Raw genomic sequence first — 20,672 nt, forward strand, 5'->3', positions numbered from 1 at the left:
TAGCATGTATAATTTCAGCGGCTCTGGAGTATGGGACTGTCTGTTGTCTGGTACTTGGCTCTGGGGTGATTAGTCCAGAGGAGTAGTGGCCCAGAGTGTAAGATGTCCTTATGAAAAAAGTTGGTTTGTGGGTATGAGTTCTGGATTGATTGGTTGCATATGAAAAGCATAGCAGGCTGGTTCTTTCCCATCTCTAGGAATTAGCTAGTCCTTCCAGGGGCCATGTCTCCAGGGTCGGCAAGGCCCTAAGAGCATCAGAAATACAGACAATAAAAAAGCATGATCCATACAGCATGTGGGCAATGACTTGCCCCAGTCCCTACCAGGCAAAGCTCACTCATTTGTTCCAAGCATGTGAGCTCAGGATTCCCAGGTTGGTGTCAACTTCCCACTGGTACAGTGGTGAAGAATATGCTTTAGCCTAGGAGACAGCTACATGCTTTTCCGCCACACACCGTGACTAGCAGAGAACATAGAGGCCCAGAGTAGCTGTCCTGTGTGGGAAGTGAGACTGCGGAATGGGAAGCAGCAACTCGCTGACTCCCGTGCTCACCACTCAGGGCTGATGATTTGGACTGACAGAAGAGACAGAAGTGTCTCTATAACCTCTGACTGGCAAATGATCCATTGCCAATGAGACAGGATGTTTCTGGCTGGATTATCAATAGGGCTCAAATCCCTCTGGACAGTAATTGTCCTTGGTCAATGCTGGTGAAAGCATTACTTGGATTTTTTGTTTTTAAATTTGGGACCAGCACTCAGGCTCATGTCTCCCACTAATATTGATGCCTTTAGGGTCTGGGGAAGAAGTCAGCATTTTTAATTAATTAATTAATTAATTATTTTAAGAAGTCAGCATTTTAGGACTTTGTTCACCAGGAAGACAAGATGCCAAAGGGACACCCAATCTCATAAAGCCTTCCTGCCCTTGTGGTGGTCTTAGATCCTGAATTACATAACCAAAATGCTCTTTTCCTCTTGATTCATATCTGGTGTAATGTAGTGATATGAATCATGTTTCTCGGTGATGTACATGGTGTCTGTCATCAGAAGGACATGGGTTCAAATCCCAGCTTTTACCACTTCACCTTGTGTGGTATCACAATGTACTCAATTTCTTTTAGTCTGTTCTCTAGCTACAAAATTGGGATAATAATAATCTGCATAGGTTTCTCTGAGTGCTAAGCAAGCCAATTAAGTAAAACACTTAGACCCATGCCTGGCAGAAAATAAGTGCTTGTATATAATGGCGGTCATTTTACTATTATTCATCAAATATGCTATGTCTGACTTGGTGCTGGTACCACAAAGGTAAGGTATGGTCTCCATCCTAAGAAAATGTAATCCAGTGTGGTAAGTGCTGTAATATAGAAAGGTATAGCGTTTGCACGAGGAAGGTTCTGTTCTTGGGGAAGAGGTGGAGTACATCAGGGGAGGCATCAAGGAGCAAGGCCAGGAACAGGGTAAGATGAATGAGGTCCCTCAGGGGGCCATTTGCATGACCTTGAGAGGGAGTGCCCTGAAATGCTGTATCCTGAGCACCTGTCTTGCCTCAACTAGTCCTGGCCCCCTATTCAAGAGAATTAGAATTAGACCTTGAAGTTTAAGTAGGAGATGGTCAGATGACTCTCCCAAGCAAAGGGGAAGGTGTCTACAAAAACAATAAGCAAGAAAATAGAATAGCATATTTATATAATTCACCATGAACGAACCGTAATGTGGCCACCAGGAAGAGTGAGCCGTGAGACTACTAAGGTGGGAGGGGGTCACATCATGAAGAGCATTTCTAGGCATACAAAGGAACTTGGCCTTCATCCTTGGCAGGGGGGATCCTCTGTGTAAATAACCTAGTAATTCGCTTAATAAGAAACACTCAGGATCTAAACAAGCACAAATATAAAATTTTATTGAGAAGCATAAAAGAAGTATTGAATGTGTGGAGAAACAGAGAGCTCCGTTTGTATTCCTGACACTGTCAAGACTCAGTGTAAACTCTTGAAACTGCATGGTCCTCAAACAGTTACTATCAGACTCAGCATCATCCAAGAACTTTCCACTTGGCCTAACTCCGTCAAATCCTGGATGACGTCAATCAGTAAAAGGTACAACCTTCTGTCTCACCACTGTGATTTCTGAACTTGCAATAACTGATAGAGTTCTAGAGCAGTGAAGGAGCAAGGGCAAAAATGGGGGCCTTCTGGGTCCCTCCACCATGTGTCTGGTCATATATATGCCTGGTATTTTTATATGAGACCTCACACTGGGGAGGCAGCCTAGTACTGAGTGTTATTGATCATGTTATCACAGTAACACTTGGAGACTTGGAGCTGTAATTAATTTGCTTTAAGAGAGATAAAGAAATGGACCATTTCTTGTTTCGTATGTTGTAGAGAAATTCTTACCTGCTCCCATAAAGAATGAAGAACCTCTTTTTTAGGGATTAAGAGTACACTTGATGAACACCGAATAATGTAGAGAATAGTATTTAATCATCGTATTGCTCACCTGAAACTAATATAACACTCTGTATTCATTATCCTTCAATTAAAAAAGAGCCCCCTTTTTAAAAAATCCAAATAAGCCTTGTCATCAGTGCTTCTAGGGAAGGCAACTGTGTCAGTCAATGATTTGCAGCAACATTTTGCATAACGGTAATGTAGACACTTAGAATACCTAGCATTTGTTTTGTGCTTATTCATCCATGGCTTGGCTGGTATTTGGCTTTGCTAGGTTACACTCCAGGCTCTGAGCACTAGAATGCAGGTTGGGTTCAGGTCTTTTCCACATGCCTCCCTATTCTTTCTGGATCAGCTACTTCCTAGGGCATGCCCTTCTTGTGGTGGGTCACATGAGCAAGAGGAGGGTGGGAGCACATGGCGCCTCTTCAGGCCATGTTTTGGGACTGGTGCCCACCATGTATGAGGCAAGCCAATCCAATGGCCAAGCCTCAGGTGTACTGGGGCTCAAGGGAGTACACCGGACAGCAATCCAATCTGTCACAGTCACATAACAGGACTATTGGGTTTGCTCACCATTCAAATGATTAAAGCTCCTGGACTGCAAGTTCTTTGGTAAGTCATTTCTAAGAGTGGTTTCAGTCTACCTTTGCAACTCCAGTGGGTGCAGAAGCACTTTTCATAATTGTTTCAACCGTAAAATCAAACATGTCTGTGAGTCCTCAACCTGAGCTTACTACTTACACATTAATTTTCTGCCAGATGGCTCCAGGGACAGCCTAACCCTGCCTTTGCTGGTATGGACAGTGCAGGTCACACTGCTGATGGGGGCACATACTCAGAATGTGTGCCGGGTCTCTTTAGCATTTAGTGTTTCTCTCATTCCAGTTTTAAACATGCTCTCCATTGCAATGCGGAAATCCTGGAACTCTACACTTTTTCCTAGAAAGCCTGTTTGTTAATCCAAAATGAGCCTTAGAGGCCAAATATCCTTCACTGGGCTCAGCTCCCACAGACAGCCCCCATGCCTGTTATCGACAAATACACTCTCATGTCCCATCCATGTCACCTGCATAGCGGAGAAGGGCAAATCCCTGGAAAAGATACGAGAATGAATCTGGGGTTGTAAATCAGGATGCCTGGCTTCCAGGGCTGGCACGGTGTCTTTTCCTTCTGTTTTCTCATCTGTAAAATGGAGATTATAACTGCCCTACTTTCGCAACACGGCGGCCGTGAAGACAAAATGAGAAGAGCATGTTGCAAAATAAGAAACACTATTCAAATGTGAGACAATTTTAGATTCTTCGATTCCTCTCTAAATTAATAATAGCCCCTCACATTTGTACAATGCTTCTCATTTTTCAAAGCACTTGCAATTGCACTATCTCATTTTATCTGCACCGTGGTCTGCATTTTTTCAGGGGAGGAAACAGGAGTGGGGTGGGGTGGGGTGGAGGAATTGGAACAGTCCTGTTTCAGTCCTTGCCTAGGGCCATTCGGTAGGTCACAGGGCTGGGACAGCAGCCAATTTCCCCAATGCTAGTCCTGTACTTTTCCCATTGGAATCTGCTGCTTCAGATTCTCTGTCAATGCCCTTGATCGTCCATCTGGAAAAGTGTGTCACTGATGCTGGTAATGGCGTGAGGGCAGTCAGGGTGTGGAACAGCTTCCTCCTGGGAATGTGAGCTTAGGGCTCCAAAGAGTAATTCCAGAGCTTGCCTAGTCCTGGGCAATGCTGCTGGGCCCTGTGGTCCAAGCCCTGGGGTCACTGGCAGGCTCTGCTCCATCTCATTCTATCAGCTTCTTCTTAGGATAGTGGGACAATGGCCAGCAGTTAAGACACCCAAAAGTGATTTCCTGAATTCCCTATAGTGATGAAGCAAAATCCTCTGGGACATAAAACAATCTACTTACTTAAAATAGAAAGAAACTTAGAGATCTTTCTCTTGCAAACTGCTCATTCTGTACCTAGAACATAGAGGGTTACAGAAGAGTAGAAACTTGCTCGTGGTTAGAGAATGGATTTTGGGCTCTTGCAGATTTGGGGATTTATTCTCAGCCTGCCACTTACTGATGGAGGAGCCAGGATGGTAGGGTAGGAATGAAATGAGACCAATGTTTTTAAAATACTGAGCACATAGTGGGAACTACAACTATAACAGAGTCTAAATAAACTTCTGATGATTTCTTTAGGTTACTTTTCCAGAAACAGAAGTACCAAGTCAAATGATCGTTTAAAATTCTTAAAAAAAAAAAAAAAAAAAGGAGAGAGAGAGAGATTTCGTTGCTTTTTGCGTTTTTTTTTTTAATCTGAGAGAAAAAGGGAGAAAGAGAGAGAGAATGGGTGTGGGGGGGGGTGAGGGCAGAGAGAGAAGAAGACTCCCCACTGAGCAGGGAGCCCCATGTGAGGCTCCATCCCAGGACCCTGGGATCATGACCTGAGCCAAAGGCAGATGCTTAACCCCTGAGCCACCCAGGCACCCCGATCTTTAAAAACTCTTGATAAGTATTGCCAAGTTAGGCTCCAGAAATGCGGTTTAAATCTATTTTCCTGACCATGTGCAAGACATATCTGATCACACCCTTGCAAACACTGGATGTTATCTTTCTGTAATCTTTACTAATTTTGTAGGTGAAAAATGTTTCCCATTATTATTCTAGTGCAAACTTCTTTGATTATTAGTGATATTAAATATTTATTTTAATTGTATTTTTTTTACTAGCAAACTTTGTCATTTTTATGTAGTCAAATTCATTAAAGCTAAAGCTGATCTCGCTATCCCCCTCCCTGCTAACTTTCCTGATATTTTCACCCAAACACTGTCTTTATTATGAGATACCATTTGATGGGTTGTGTTGATCAGTGCAAACTCATTTTAGCAGAATAAGGAAATGTATTAGACTGAATAACAACAGGAATATAAAAATATACTTGGTGAGAGATCTCGTAATGGGTATACACACTTGAGAATATTTTGTATATGACATTTTGTTGTTAGAAAAAATAGTTTGAATCAATAGACTTCAGTGAATAGAATTTGCCAGCAAAGAGCATGCCATGATCAGCATGATATTTGGATTTGCAGACTTGATAAAGAGGAAGATATGGTAAGCCTTTAACATATCTGGCGACCCCAAAAGGTGGAGAAGAACTGGAGTAGGATTTGAGAGATGTTCGTGCACAGCATTACTTAAATCATGTGGACCAGGTTTGAACACGAATAAAAAATGTACATAAAGCCCATTTTCCTGACTATAGCACCCACTCTTTGTTTCTCCCATTGGATCAAAGATATAAAACCATCAATACTGGAAGAAAATAATATAATCTTGAGGTACAGATGGGATTTCTAATTTTTACATGATCAATAGCTAGAGAAAAAAACTTCTAAATACAGAATAATCAGAAATTTCTGTGTGTAAAGCACTGCACGTGTAAAATTGAAAATGAAACAGTAATGTGGGAAAAAAAGTTGCAACATACATGAAAAATAATTAAATTCGTTAATATATATATACATGGCACCCCCAAAATAATAAGAAAAACACAAAGACTTCAACAGAATGATGAGTTTAAGATGTGAATAAGCAAGAATCAAAAAAAAAAACAAATGTAAATTTAAGCAATGAGATAACATTTTAAAGACATAATATTAATTATAAAATAACATGACATAGAACTTGCATAATTATGGGTTTATTTAAAAACAACAACACCCATATTTATATATTGTCTCCCATGTTGATAGTGGTTATTTTTCAGTTATGAGATTGTGGGTGATTTCTCTCTCTTTCCTTCCCTCTCTCTTTTTTCCTCTTGTATTAATTTTAAATTTTTCTGTAATAATATTAATTGCTTTTGAAATAAGAAGACCAGTTATTTATGTATTTCCTTACTTTTTTAGTGATAATACCCAAAGCTGACATGGAAATGGGTATTTTTGTGTCCTGACAATGGGAGTATAAATAAATTCAACATTTCTGAGAACTGATTTGTCAGGAGAGAAACTTTCAAAATCTATATACTCTTCAAGCTGGTATTAAATTTATCTGCTTTATTAAACTTATATTAAAATATATGAGGAGCATAAGATACAGAGACAAGAATATTCATTACAATGCAGATATTTGTAGTTAAAATTTGTGACAACTTATATGTTCAAGAAGACAGAACCAGAATATAATTACGGAGTAATTAGCACTGCTCTGAGGATGGTATTTGAAGTGCCTCCAGAAAGTGAGTCATGCTCGAATAAATTTGACAAACACCATGTTAAACAAAGTCAAATATTTTTCTTTAGTTGTAGGATTTTCAGAGACTTAAATAGCTACTGTGCATTATGACAATTCAAATAGGCAGCATTTCCCAAACTTATTTTACAGCAGAGCTTATTTTTCTCTCAGTGTACCTATGGGAATCTTCCAGAATAATGTTCAGAGAACATCGGTTTTGGAAACATTGCCATATAGACTTCTTCAAATGGTGGTGTAGAAGGGTATTTCATTACCTGGAACGGTGTACACAATACACACGGAATGACAAAACAGGTTACAGGAGACTGTGCATAGCATGATCCCATTAATGGAGGACCACGAGTGCATTGAAAAGAAACTAGCAAAATAAATAAATAAATAAATAAATAAATAAATAAATAAATAACAGCAAAGTGTTAAAAGTGGTTCTGTCTGGGTAATGGAAAAATGGGTATTTCTTTTCTTTTTTTGCTTATACACATTTAATAGGATTTCACAATGAACATATATTACCGCACAAATAAGGAAAATAAAAGATACAAAAATGATGTTGGGGAATATGCAATATGTTGTTCACAATGTGTTCAGTGTGAAAAGGAGATTACAAAGCAGTTTGTCTGTTACAATATCTTTTTAAAAATTACTTCCACATATGGATAGCTGTGTGGAGAAAAAGGAAGTGTACCAAGATATTAGCAGTTATTATTTGGGGGTCATATCTGGGATTACAGATAATTTTATGAAATGGATTCCTTTCTTATTGGTCTTTTGTTATGAAGAATGTGACTTAAGCTTCTGGATCCTCTAAGGGAGTGGGTCTCCAAGGTGGGGTGCAGAAACCCCAGGGAGGGTATGAGATGATACATTATTAGAGTGTGTGTTTATTTTTCTCATCCTTTGTATGTCCATTTTTCTATGTTTAGTAGTGTATGTAATATATATTAGCACTGTAGTACACATATGAAGTTTGTAGATGCGTTTATATGCATTAGCAGTGCAGTGTCCAAAATTTTCTTCCCACAGGGGATCATGATAAAAAATGTTCATTAACTACACTTCTAGAACACTGAAGCACTGGCAAGTGACATCCTTGGACATGTTTCCAGTCTTCTGAAAGATACTGTCCTGATGCCATGAGAGGTTGTTGATCCAACTGCTTAAATCTTCTCTCTGGCTTTGCTGACCAAGTAGCCTGAGGATCAATTTCCCATTCTGTTCAGTTTCCCAGGTCTTAGTGTCTGCTTTGAGGATAAGGGAAAGGGCATTTTATTGATTTGATGGCCAGTGATGCTAAATATTAAATATGTCTGGCTCTTCTTTTGCATGAATGATGATTGCTGTCCTTGGCCCCATTGCGTGGACCCATGTGACCAGTTCTGGCCAGATAGGTGTGAATTGTAGAGTCACGTGTCACCCTTAGTACAGGCATTTGATTACTATTGTGAGACCCGCCTTTCCACCACCATGACCCACAATGTTTGAAATTGTGGGGGCTCCATCAGGCTAGGCTCTAGGGAGAGGACAACTATGACAGACAGCAGTGTCCCCAGCCAAGGGAGTAAGAAATAAGCCCCAAGTGTCCATCAATGGATGAATGGATAAAGAAAATGTGATATACATATATACAGTAGAATATTATTCAGTCACAAAAGTCACAAAAAAGACAATATGGATGAACCTAGAAGACATTATGCTCAGTGGAATAAGCCAGACACAGAAAGACAAATGCCATATGATGTCACTTATATGTGGTATATTAAAAAGTAGAACTCAAGAGAACCAGAGAGTAGAATGGTGGATGCCAGGGCTGGGGTTGTTGGGGGGAGAAATGGGGAGATGTGGGTCAAAATGTACAAACTTTCAGTTATAAGGCAAATAAGTTCTGGGGATCTAATGCACAGCATGGTGACTATAGTTAATAATACTGCATTGTATCCTTGAAATCTGCTGAAGAGTAGATCTTAAAGTGATAAAGGTGTTAACATGTTTATTTATATGAATCATCATATTGTATACTCTAAATATAGACAAGTTTTGTCAATTATCCCTCAATAAAGCTGGCAAAAAAAGGGAAATAAGCACTGATTTGTTTAAGCCTCTGAAATTTGAGGGATATTTATTACTCCCCCCTAACTTAATCCGTTTTGCCTTTGAGATCAGAGCTTGCCAGTTAACCCCAGGTGTTGGAGATGGGCTTGAACCAATCCAGTATTGAAATCCTATCCTTGGTTCTTCTGATAGAATAGAAGATAATTGCATAGATTTTTATTTCTTTGTATGGTTAAGGACTACTTATTTCTGACCTTCTAAGGGAATTACTAAGCTTTTAAAACTGTTTACATACAGAAACAAAAGTTAGTAAGTTACTAGATTTTTCTGAGGGCTTTAATTCATTTTTTTTTCTTAAGAAATCTCTTTTCGCTCTCGACCTGTTTCCACAATGGGCTCTCTCTAGGCTCCTTTCCTAATGCCTGCCTGGTGGTTAAGGGATTACAGTAGAGTCATAGCTCATGCAGGAGTGAGACTTTAAAGGCAGTGAACAGAAAACAATACATAAAAATAGTTCATTCTCAAAAACATTTTTCAGGGTTTTTTTCTAGCTTAGAAATGTGTTGATCACAGCTCTAAAGCATTAAAACCATTGAACATTTCTTAAATTGCTTTTAAAGGATAGTACACATGACTTTCTGCATACAAACCTGCGCATGTACCTAAACATTGACATATATAGTAATCTAAAATATGCCATAAGGGGTACACAAGCACCCACATCTACACACACTAGAATCACATTCAATGTGGCAAATGCTTGCACTATGAGATTGATGGGAAAAACGGTGGATTAATGTCGTCTGTCCCATGCTCACTTTTATACATAAGCCTATGGAGTGTGTGGTGGGCAGAATTTCCTGCATTATTTAAACATTTAAATATTTTCTTTTCCCCCCTGGCCACCCCTGCAACATATTTGAATTTTCGGATGTTAAATGCAGGACTGTTACAGTCACGCTATGCTTCCTCATTATAGCGTTTGATTCTGTTCTTTCTTTTCTATGCATTGATTGACTTTTCCCCTTTAAGGAAAGCAGAGCTAATATATCCACCTGACCATTTGTTTCTGAGGAGATTTCCTATTTTAGCAAAATGGATGCATGTTCACTCCTGGAAAAGTAGATATGCCATACCTTTCATGTGAGCCTCTGCTACCCCTTTTCTGACATCTGACTTCTCAAGAACTGGGCTTCAGGCAGGTGGGACCGGCTCCTGAGCTGGATATTCACTTTGCCTCTCCAGATTCTGTGTCCGCTCTTCTTTGCCGGGCTCTGTGCCCTAGCGGCCGCATCATCCAGCTTCCCTCACCTGTGGTTTCTGGTTGTGTGAGGCCAATGGGAAGCACCAGTGGGAGATGAGAAGGTGAATGAGTGAGACATCCATCCCTCCTCACTCGACCAGGCTTCACATGGGCAGTGGTCAGACTTCTCTTGTGGATGCCCTGTCCACAGCTCTCCAAATCTCCTTAAACATCTGCTTCCCTTGTCCCTTCAAATATGGGGATGCTAATGGCTTCTTGCTAATTCTTGCTAATGGTCTTGAGGTGCTGAACCATCTCTGTACATTTCTCTTATTTCTACCCACTACTTTCTAGGTGGTCCCATTTGTAAACTCCTCAGTGACCCCTTCTGTGCACATTATGTATTTCCTGCTGGGACCCCAACCCTTACAACCTTGTGGGAGTCTGGGTATCCCTGGGAAGTTGAAACTATGTCAATCTTCAATGCAACTGGTATGCTTGGGGGGAAAATGCCTCCCTTTTTTTTTTTTAAATTATTATTTAACAATTAAGATGTAAAGGAATGCAAGGAACAATACAATGAATTCCCATGCATCTAAAGAAGTAAAAATATCAATATTGGTGAGATCATTTTTGTTTTTTGTTTTGTTTTGTTTTGTTTTAATGATCTCTGAAATACATCCCCACAGTGTTTTTGAGCTGAGAATCCAAGCCAGGACCTACCTTGCTCACAAGAGGACAGATTTCAGTGTGAGATGTGCCATCTGGGGCATTTTGAAATTTTTGTGTTGAACATGTGAGTGAGAGTTTGTGTGTGGCTGACAGAAACATTTGAGGTAGGCTTTTGGGAACGATATGCTGACCCACCACCAATTCTATTCAAGCAGCTGCTCTTTCCTGAGTCACTGGGTGGGAGTTGAAAGCACCAGCTTTGGAATGGGACAGGCCTGCATCTCAATCTTGACTCTTTCATTCGGGCTCTCTGTGACCTCAAAGGAGCATTTCAAAGAAGCTCCTTGCGTACAAAGGCCCATTCTCTACCGTAAGACACACCCCAGATGGCATGGTGTATAGGATGTATAATGGTGTGTACAGGAACACTCACTACACACGGAACTTACCGTAGAGTGGGGGAAATGAGGTATGCAGGCTGATAAATACAATGCCAAGTTACATGCCACAAAGGTGGTAAAACCTTAAGGCTAGACCATTAAGGTTGTGTGGAGGGAATGGAGGAAAGAATCTCGGAACTGTATTGCTCAGCCTTTATCAAGCAGATGAGGACACAGACAGGACCACAGCTCAGATCCAACTCCCAGGTCCCCCCTTCAATTGTCCACTCTCCACTGCATTACCTCTCACATTCATTGCAGCTCAAAGTGGCAGTAGTTTTTAGGTAAGCAAGATATCAGCACTGTTTGACTATTTTCCCTTTCCAGAGTTTTAAACTAGAGCCTATTGTAGGGATAAGAAAACCCAGATAAGGAAAGAGCTCTGTGGTTACCACTGCCCTGTCAAGGCTGTTCCCACTCGCAGACTAGAGTAGACAAGAATATGAGTTCTAGAGTATGCTAATAAAAGACTCTCCTGGCCCTAACTGTAGCCCAGCTCTTCTGAGTCCTTTTTCTGATGAGGTCCTGCCCTTGGGCTCTGTACACGGCCCATTTAGTCCAGTTTTAGCAAGAATCCTGCTGAGTCTGTTTTGTGAGAATGCCCCACCTTTGGTATCTAATCAGATTCTTCACCTCCCCCACCCCGCCTTGGTATCTGACAACCCTTGACATCTGATCAAATTCCTTATTCCCCCACCCTTGATATCTTATCACTCTGGCCTGCCTTTCTTTTAATAATTTCGCATCCACTGACCCCCGCCCTGATCCTTGGCTGCCAATCTCTACTTGCTCTTGTTGTATCGAGGTTGAGCCCGATCTCTCTTCTCTATCACAAAACCCCCATCGCAGTGGTCCCCCTGAAAAGAGTCCATCATACCATTTTTAACAAGTGTCATGAATAATTTTTTTGTTCAGCATTACTACCTGGATTCAAATTTCAGGTCCACTATTTACGGTCTGTGTATTATTCTCCTTATTTACAACATGGAAATAATCAGACCTACCTCATAGGGTTGTGTGAGAAGTAAATGAAGTGATATATCTATTTATATCTGTATCCATATCCATATGCATATCTATATCTATCTAGCACAGTGCCTGGGACATGGTGACACTCCATACTTTTTAGCTGTTACTATTTCTCCTGCTAGAATGTAAGCCCTGAAGTAGACTTTGAGTCTCTTTGTTCCAGTGCTATATGTCTGGTGCTTAAAGAAGTGTCAGGCACACAGTAAGCTTCCTAGTGCTCCGTATAGAAGCAGAAGCAGAAGAAGAAGCAGATGAAGAAGAAGAAAAGAAGAAGAAGAAGGGGAAGAAGAAGAGGAAGAAGGGGAAGAGAAGGAGAAGGAGGGGGAGGAAGAAAGAAGAAGAAGGGCTTCCAATGGAAAAAAAAAATATTTGCAAACCCTGTATCTGATAAAAGAGGTTAATACCCCAAATATATTTTTAAAAAACTCACACAACTCAATAGCAAAACAAACACAAATAATCCAATTTTAAAATATAGACAAATAGACATTTGTCTGAAGAAGATATACGAATGGCCAGGAAGTACTTGAAAAGATGCTCAACATCACTAATTATTAGAGAAATGTATATCAAAACCACAATGAGTTATCACTGCATGCCTGTTAGAATGGTCATCATCAAAAAGTGAAGAGATATCAAATGCTGGGGTGGATGTAGAGGAAAGGGAACCTTTGTGCACTATTGGTGGGAATGTAAACTGGTACAGCTATGATGGGAAACAGTATGAAGTTTCCCCCCAAATTAGAAATAGACCTATCGGGGCGCCTGGGTGGCTCAGTCGTTAAGTGTCTGCCTTCAGCTCAGGGCGTGATCCTAGAGTCCTGGGATCGAGCCCTGCATTGGGCTCCTCCACTGGGAACCTGCTTCTTCTCCCACTCCCTCTGCTTGTGCTCCTTCTCTCGCTGGCTGTCTCTCTCTCTCTCTCTCCCTGTCAAATAAAGAAATAAAATCTTTAAAAAAAAAAAAGAAATAGACCTATCATATGAACCAGCCATTCCACAAACAAAGGATTCTATAAACAAAGGATTTGAAAACGGCATCTTGGAGAGATATCTGCACCCGTGTGTTCATTGCAGCATTACTTACAATAGCCAAGACATGCAAACAGCCTAAGTGCCCATCAACAGAGGAATGGATAAATAAGATGCGGTGTATAAACACAGTGGAACACTATTCAGCCATGAAAAGGAGGAAATCTTGCATTTGTGACAATATAGATGGACCTTGAGAGCATTATGCTAATTGAAATAAGTCAGAGAGAGAGAGGCAAATACTATATGAGTTCACTTACATGTGGAATCTAAAAACAAAACCAAAAATCAAAAGCCATACTCATAGAAAGAGATCAGATTTGAGGTTACCAGAAGCAGGGGGGTAGGAGTGAGGGATTTGGAGGAATGGCGGTCAAAGGTCCAAACTTCCAGCTGTAAGATAAGTAAGTCCGGAGCATGTAACGTACAACATGGTGACTGTAGCTAACACTGCTGTAGGTACACAAAAGGTGTCAGAAGTGTAAGTCCAATATGTTATATCTCAGTAAAACTTGTGGGGGGGGGGGAGAAGTGCTTCTAGAAAAATCTGATTAGAGAATGGGAGAAGCAGGGTGGAGAAGCAAGAAGCCAGCGGTGGTTGCTAGTGGCCAAGAGGGCCCCCCAGTGCTCCCCACTGACTGGTATCCTTTCTTGCTGTCTTGTCCCACATCGTACTAACTGATCTGTGTGGCAGATAGCATGTAGTAGAAGTGATGGCATGTCCCTTCTGAGATTCATTTGTTTCGTGGCTCTCTTGCTCACTTGCTAGCTCTCTCCTTCTCTTGGATCATTTGCCTTGGGAGAAGACAGCTGCCATGTCGTGTGAGCAGCCCTAGAAAGAGGTCCATCTGGCAAGGACCTGAAGCCTCCTGCCAAAGGCCATATGAGTGATCTTGGAAGCAGATTCTCCATCCCCATCAGATGGCTGAATCCCCAGCTGACAACCTGCCTGTAGCCAGGTAAGCTGCTCCCAGATTCCCGACCCTCAGCTACTGTCTGAGATAATAAATGTTTGCTGTTTTAAGCCATTACATTTTGAAGGAATTTGCTATGATCAATAGATAAATAATATACCCAGGAAGGGTGTAATTTTTTTAAAAAGATTTTTCTTAAAGTTTTATTTATTTATTTGAGAGAGAGAGAGAGCACACACGAGTGGGTGGGGCAGAGGGAGAGAGAATCTCCAGCAGATTCTTGCTGAGCACAAAGCCCAGCACAGGGCTAGATCTCACAACCCTGAGATCACAACCTGAGCTGAAACCAAGAGTTGGAGGCTTACCTGACTGCGCCATTTAGGTGCCCCAGGGAAGGGTGTGATTTTAGGCAAAGTTCTATCCACAACTTGATCTGTAGAGGAACTCTGGAATGTACATTACACTTCACAGCTGGTCCTTTCTTGAGGCAAGGGAGCTGGGTTTTCCTACTCTTATTTCAATGAGTCGATAGGCTGCTTGACTTGATTCTCTGTACTTGTGGGCAAAAAGGCTCCGTTCATACAGAGTGGTCTTCTAGAGAGAGTCTGATGTGTGGGCCCTTAGATGCAAAGCATACAGAAGCTGGGGGAGGTGGGGGGATAGGAACCCAGAAATACTGGAAGGGTTTCAAGGGGATATGGACCGAGCCCTAATTGTGTCCACTAACCAGGACATACCTGGCCTTGGTTTGCCCTGTAGGTGATAAAGAGCCATCATAGAATTTCAAGCAGGGATGGTTCTGGTTAACGCCTTCTGCCAAGAAATAATTATTTGTGGGAAATAATCAAGTATCAGGTCTAAGTGCAGCAGCCCTTTCTTTGCTGTACCTTTTCTCTCTAAATTATAAATATACAACTATATATTATAAATATAATCTGTGTGTAACTCTGACTTAATGAGAAACATTTACAGCTTTTTTCCCCTAAGAATTGTCAACATCTTTTTAATAAGTGGTTTAGTAAAAAAAAAAACCTTTACACAGTGATCTGCAGCTTCATAAAATAAAGGTATTTCTAAGCCAAAAAATTTCATTATTGAAAATAATAATCATTTCAATAATTTATCAAAATATCACTTAAAAATAAAGGATGTAATTTATTTCCTGTTTTGGTCATGATCACACTGGCAGCCCAAGAAGGAAATGGACTTACAAAGCCGTTGTACAATCATTTAGGCCAGAGACGCCAAGGGTGGGAAGGAAGTAATGGACCCAGGTAATATTGGGAGGCAGAGTCAGTAGGATAGTGATGGAGAATTGGGTTGAGGAAGAGGGAGAAATTATGGATGCTCCCCAGCCTCTTGACTTGGGTGAGAGATGGAGGCAGAGATGGAGAGAGAGACAGAGAACAAATTTAAATACTGAAGAACTTTGAGCATTCAGCCTTAAGCTCTTTAGTCTGGTTTCCCTCTTCCCTCTGTCCCTTCTTTATATTCATCTTTTTTAAACATCTACTCCAAGAATCTTGCTAATGCTGTGAGAGCTATAATGGCGATGTGGGCAGTTTTCCTGTCTCCAATTTGAGTCGAGATCAGAGATGTAAACAAATAATCACGACACTGCATTATAAAAAGACAGTGGTTTTGGAAGATAGAGGTTTTCTTCTTTCCATTATTTCTCTAGTACAAACTACCTTTCTTTTCATCCTCTCTGTGTGCCCCTCCCTTAACTGTTCTCTTCCTTCTTGAGATTCTTCTTGTCTCATCTTCATTTTCTTTCCCCCCATTAATTCCCTGGGTCATTTAACATCTTGGCTAAGAGTTTCTCTGTGCCCTGCGTCTGTTTCTGTATTCCCTGCCCTGCCGGTGAGACTGCACTACTTGGCTCTGCGGTACCTGCAGAAAGCTTTCCCACTGAATCAAACCGTGCGTGTGTCTGCATTGATGTCTTCCGTGTTGGTTGGGTTCCCCTGAGAGGCTCGTGCCTGAAATGGAGAATTTGATATTCAGTAAGACTGCGTGTGGGGCTCACAATGGCCCGTGTCTCAGGTGTGCAAATGACAAGGTGTTCAGGTTTCAGAGAACTGTCACTCCTTAGCAGATATGCGTAGTTCATAGTGATCATCATTAACAATTGGATTTTCCAGTTCCCAGTCCCCCTGGATTTTCAGGGCTCTGCTTGTGCTCACAGCAGCAAGCCAGATGCTCATCCTTGCGGTTCTCCTGGGGAAGCAGGCTCGTGGCAGGCAATGATTTGACAAAGATTCTGCTGGAACTAATGGGTTCTCCAGTATTGTCTCATTACTTAGAGTGGCCTCAAATGTCCCTCCTCATCCTACTTCCTCTTTGCTATTATTATCCTGTTCCTACTAGGACGGTCCCACTTTGTCCCAGCAGCTTTACAGAAGGCAGCGAGGGAATGGGTTGGCAAAATGGAACCCAACAGGGGCACGGAGCTGAAGATGCTTTAATTCTTAGCCTTTAATCACCGCTGATCCTGAAATGATGATGGAAAGTAGCATGGTCTAAACGCAACGAGAGGAACTCTGGCTGTGACCTGGCTGCTAATTGGGTCTGGATCTTAGCTTCTGCCCTTTCTCCTCTCCTCTGAGGTCACAAAGTCTTGGTCTTTCTCTTGTGGGTTTGCTGAAGTAAAACTAACAAATTTATCTTCCTGCCACAGGTAGTAAACAATAGGAGACACTACTTGGGAGTAAGAGTATTCTTGTTATAAAAAGAATCTGTACATGTCTTTTCGGATAGACCCCAGTTTGGGATAGACTGCAAGCTGGCAATTTTTTTCTTCCATTGTCTTCTGTTGCTGTGCTACTGAGTCCGAGGTCAGAGTGGGGACGAGCATGGCAGACTAGGATAAGACTGTCCGGCTGGAGGGCCAAATACTGTTCTCTAGCTCATGATGTAGAGACACTAACAATTTCTTTGTTCCTGTCATTTTAAAAAGTGAGCACAAAGGTGGTGTCTGGGCCACTTAATTCATTGATCAATCTCAGTATGTGATGCAAGTGAGATGAGGGGGTGAGGTCAGCTTTTGGTTGGTCTTTAGGCAGCAAGGAAAACTTATAATATTTTCAACAACAAGTGGCGTCGCAGTGGGCAAGAAAAACTTGCTTTTATGTTTGCTGAATTACAGAGATGTCTAGCGTACCTCCCCCATCTCCATTCTAACCATCATTGAGGTCTAATTTCCATGACTATACTTTCCCATAACTTTTCTTGACCCTTTTCAAGTATTCATGTTCTTTTTCATATGCTTTATTTTTTCTAAAGGTTCCCCCTGTCCCCATGTCTGGAAGCTGATGCTATCTGTCAGATAAGAGTTTGGCTTGAGTTGGCATCAAATTTTAGGATTTCATTCTCTAAATCATGTCCAGGTGTGGGTGAGGCTCTTTGGCATGGGTCCTTGAGTACGTTTCCTTTGAAACTAAAGATTTAGGCTAGTCATCTGCTTCTCCACACACCTAATACACAATGGTGATTTAAGGATAGAATAACTAGAATAGCCACTCCAGTTCAAAAAGATGTGTGTGGGAAAGAGATACATACCAGCCACTGATCCGTAGCTATTCTGACATCTAGCCAGGCAAATGTCTGTTCCTTGATTAGCGTTCAGTCTTATACTTTGAGAGTTAGTCTCATGGCTCTTGTCTTTACCTTCTGGGCTTCTTTACCTTCTGGTTCTACACTTTGAGCCATTCTTCTTTTTTTTCCCTAGCTTTATTTAGATATAATTGACATATAATATCACGTAAGTTTAAGGTGAACAATGTAATGATTTAATATATTTGTATGTTGTGAAATGATTACTGAAATAAAGTTAGTTAACACATTCAGCACCTTACATAGTTATAAATTGTGTGTGTGTGTGTGGTGAGAACATTTAAGATTTACTCTCAGTAACTTTCAAATTTCAAGGTACAATACAGTATTGTTACCTGTCGTCACCATGCTATACAGAACTTACTCATCTTAAAACTGGAAGTTTATACCTTTGACTGTCTTCACCCATTTTCCTGCGTCCTGTCTCTGCAACCACCAGTCTGCTCTCTGATTTTATGAATTTGTTTTTTTAGATTCCACATATAAGAGACCGTACAGTATTTGTCTTTCTCTATCTGACTTACTTCACTTGGCCTCGTACCCTCAGGGTTCATCCATGTTGTTGCAAATGGTAGAATTTCTTTCTTTGTTATGACTAAATAATAATTCCAGTGTGTGTGTGTGTGTGTGTGTGTGTGTGTGTGTGTGTACACCAAGTTTTTTTTACCCATTCATCTATTGATGGACACTTGGATTGTTTTCCTATCTTGGCTGTTTGCAGGTAATGCTGCAATGAACATAGGTTGCAAATATCTCTTCAAGATGGGGATTTCATTTCCTTCAGGTAGATCCTCAGAAGTGGAATTGCAGGATCAAATGGTAGTTCTATATTTAATTTTTTGAGGAACCTCCCCATTGTTTTCCACAGTGGCTGCACCAATTTATGTTCCCACCAGCAGTGCATAAAGGTTCACTTTTTTCTGCCTCCCCAAGTGGCTTCAGTTTCCTCACAGTGTGGTGGCCTCAAGTCAGTCCAGCTTCTTAAACGGTGGCTCAAGACCCCAATATAAATATTCCAGCAAACAAGATGAAAACTACATCATCTTATAAAGAACTTATCAAACTCAACACCCAAAGAATGAATAATCCAATCAAGAAATGGGCAGAAGACATGAACAGACATCTCTAAAGAAGACATCCAAATGGCCAATAGACACATAAAAAGTGCTCCACATCACTCAGCATCAGGGAAGTACAGATCAAAACCACAATGAGATACCACCTCACACCAATCAGAATGGCTAAAATTAACAAGTCAGGAAAACAACAGATGCTGGTGAGGATGCGGAGAAAGGGGAACCCTCCTACACTGTTGGTGGAAATGCAAGCTGGTGTAGCCACTCTGGAAAACAGTATGGAGATTCCTCAAAAAGATGAAAGTAGAGCTATGACCCAGTAATTGCACTACTGGGTATTTACCCCAAGGATACAAATGTAGTGATCCAAAGGGGCACCTGCACCCCAGTGTTTATAGCAGCAATGTCCACAATAGTTAAACTATGGAAAAAACCCAGATGTCCATTGACAGACGAATGAATAAAGAAATTGTGGTACACATACACACACACTGGAATATTACTCAGCCATCAAAAAATGAAATCTTGCCATTTGCAAAGATGTGGGTGGAACTAGAGGGTATTATGCTAAGCTAAATAAGTCAATCAGAGTAAGACAATTATCATTTGATTTCACGGATATGTGGAATTTAAGAAACAAAGGCAGAGGATCATAGGGGAAGAGAGGAAAAAATAAAACAAGACAAAACCAGAGTGGGAGTCAAACCATAAGAGCCTCTTAATCATAGGAAACAAACTGAGGGTTGCTGGAGGGGGCAGGGGTGGAGGGATGGGGTAACTGGGTGGTGGACATTAAGGAGGGCATATGATGTAATGAGCACTGGATATTATATAAGACTGATAAATCACAGACCTGTACCTCTGAAACCAATAATACATTATATGTTAATTAATTGATTTTAAATTCTAAAAAAATTTTTTTAAATTTTAAAAAGAAAAAAAGAAAATGACACCATCTTTTTCTCAGTTGTTGCTTCAGAAATCATAACACTTCACTTCTATCACATTCTGTTGGATACACGTGAGTTACAAGCCTGCTCAGATTCAACAGGAGAGGACAGTCTCTCCCTCTTGATGGAAAGATTGTCAAAAAAATATAAACATATATAAAATATAAAGATACAACTGGTGGCTATATATTAAAACTGATATAACGTCTAAGCCTTAAACACGTTAATTCACAATACTTCTACCCCAATTATAAGATAGAGTATTCCCCTAAAAATTGAGAGACAGTGAACTATGCTGAAGATAATTTTCAGCTCAGGGACCTGGACACATCTTTTTTTAGATATCCAAAGGACTAGACCAGGATTGGCAAACTTTTTCTGCAAAGGGCCAGATTGTGAATATTTCAGGCTTTGCAGACCATATGGTCCCTGTTGCAACTCCTTGACTCTGCTGCTATAGTACAGAAGCAGCTGTAGACAACACATAAACAAGTGAGCATGGATGTGTTTCAATAAAACTTTATTTATAAAAACAGGCAGTGAGCCAAATTTGGTCCCCTGGTCATCATTTGTTGGACTACGGACTAGACCATGGTTCTTTACTGAGCTCCACACTAGCCAGGGAGGGGGCAATGCTCAGTGGCAGATACCAAAAAAAGTGATGCTGTTATTTTCAAGTCTGGCCTTCGGTAGCTTGAGACCCTTTCTCTACTGACCTCTGATGGTGGCTAATTGAGGGTTTGAAAGTACTCCTCTAAATTTCCCTCATCATCAAAGTACCAGCTGGGAGAGTTTAACTAAAAATGCATTTACATAAATATAATTTCTTTTGATTGGCCATGCAGATCCTTTATTAAAGCACAGTGATTGTTCAGTCTTGGCTGGTGGACGGCAAAAATCATGGCTATCTGCAGGTCCCTGAAGAATCTTTTAGGGTCATGGT

General features: G+C 40.9%; 1 protein-coding gene across 1 annotated transcript in view; it reads left to right on the forward strand.

The window, feature by feature from the left end:
• Positions 1 to 20,672, forward strand: part of HS3ST4 (heparan sulfate-glucosamine 3-sulfotransferase 4) — a 698,595-nt gene that overhangs the window by 154,462 nt on the left and 523,461 nt on the right. Inside the window, exon 4 of the transcript XR_008960391.1 lies at positions 13,944 to 19,445. The gene's annotated coding sequence lies outside the window, so the exon portion shown is untranslated. Of the gene's footprint in view, positions 1 to 13,943 lie in introns of the transcript that reaches the window.

This window comes from Ursus arctos, unplaced genomic scaffold (genome assembly GCF_023065955.2).
Source record: "Ursus arctos isolate Adak ecotype North America unplaced genomic scaffold, UrsArc2.0 scaffold_2, whole genome shotgun sequence".
In the NCBI taxonomy this organism is placed as follows: Eukaryota; Metazoa; Chordata; class Mammalia; order Carnivora; family Ursidae; genus Ursus; species Ursus arctos.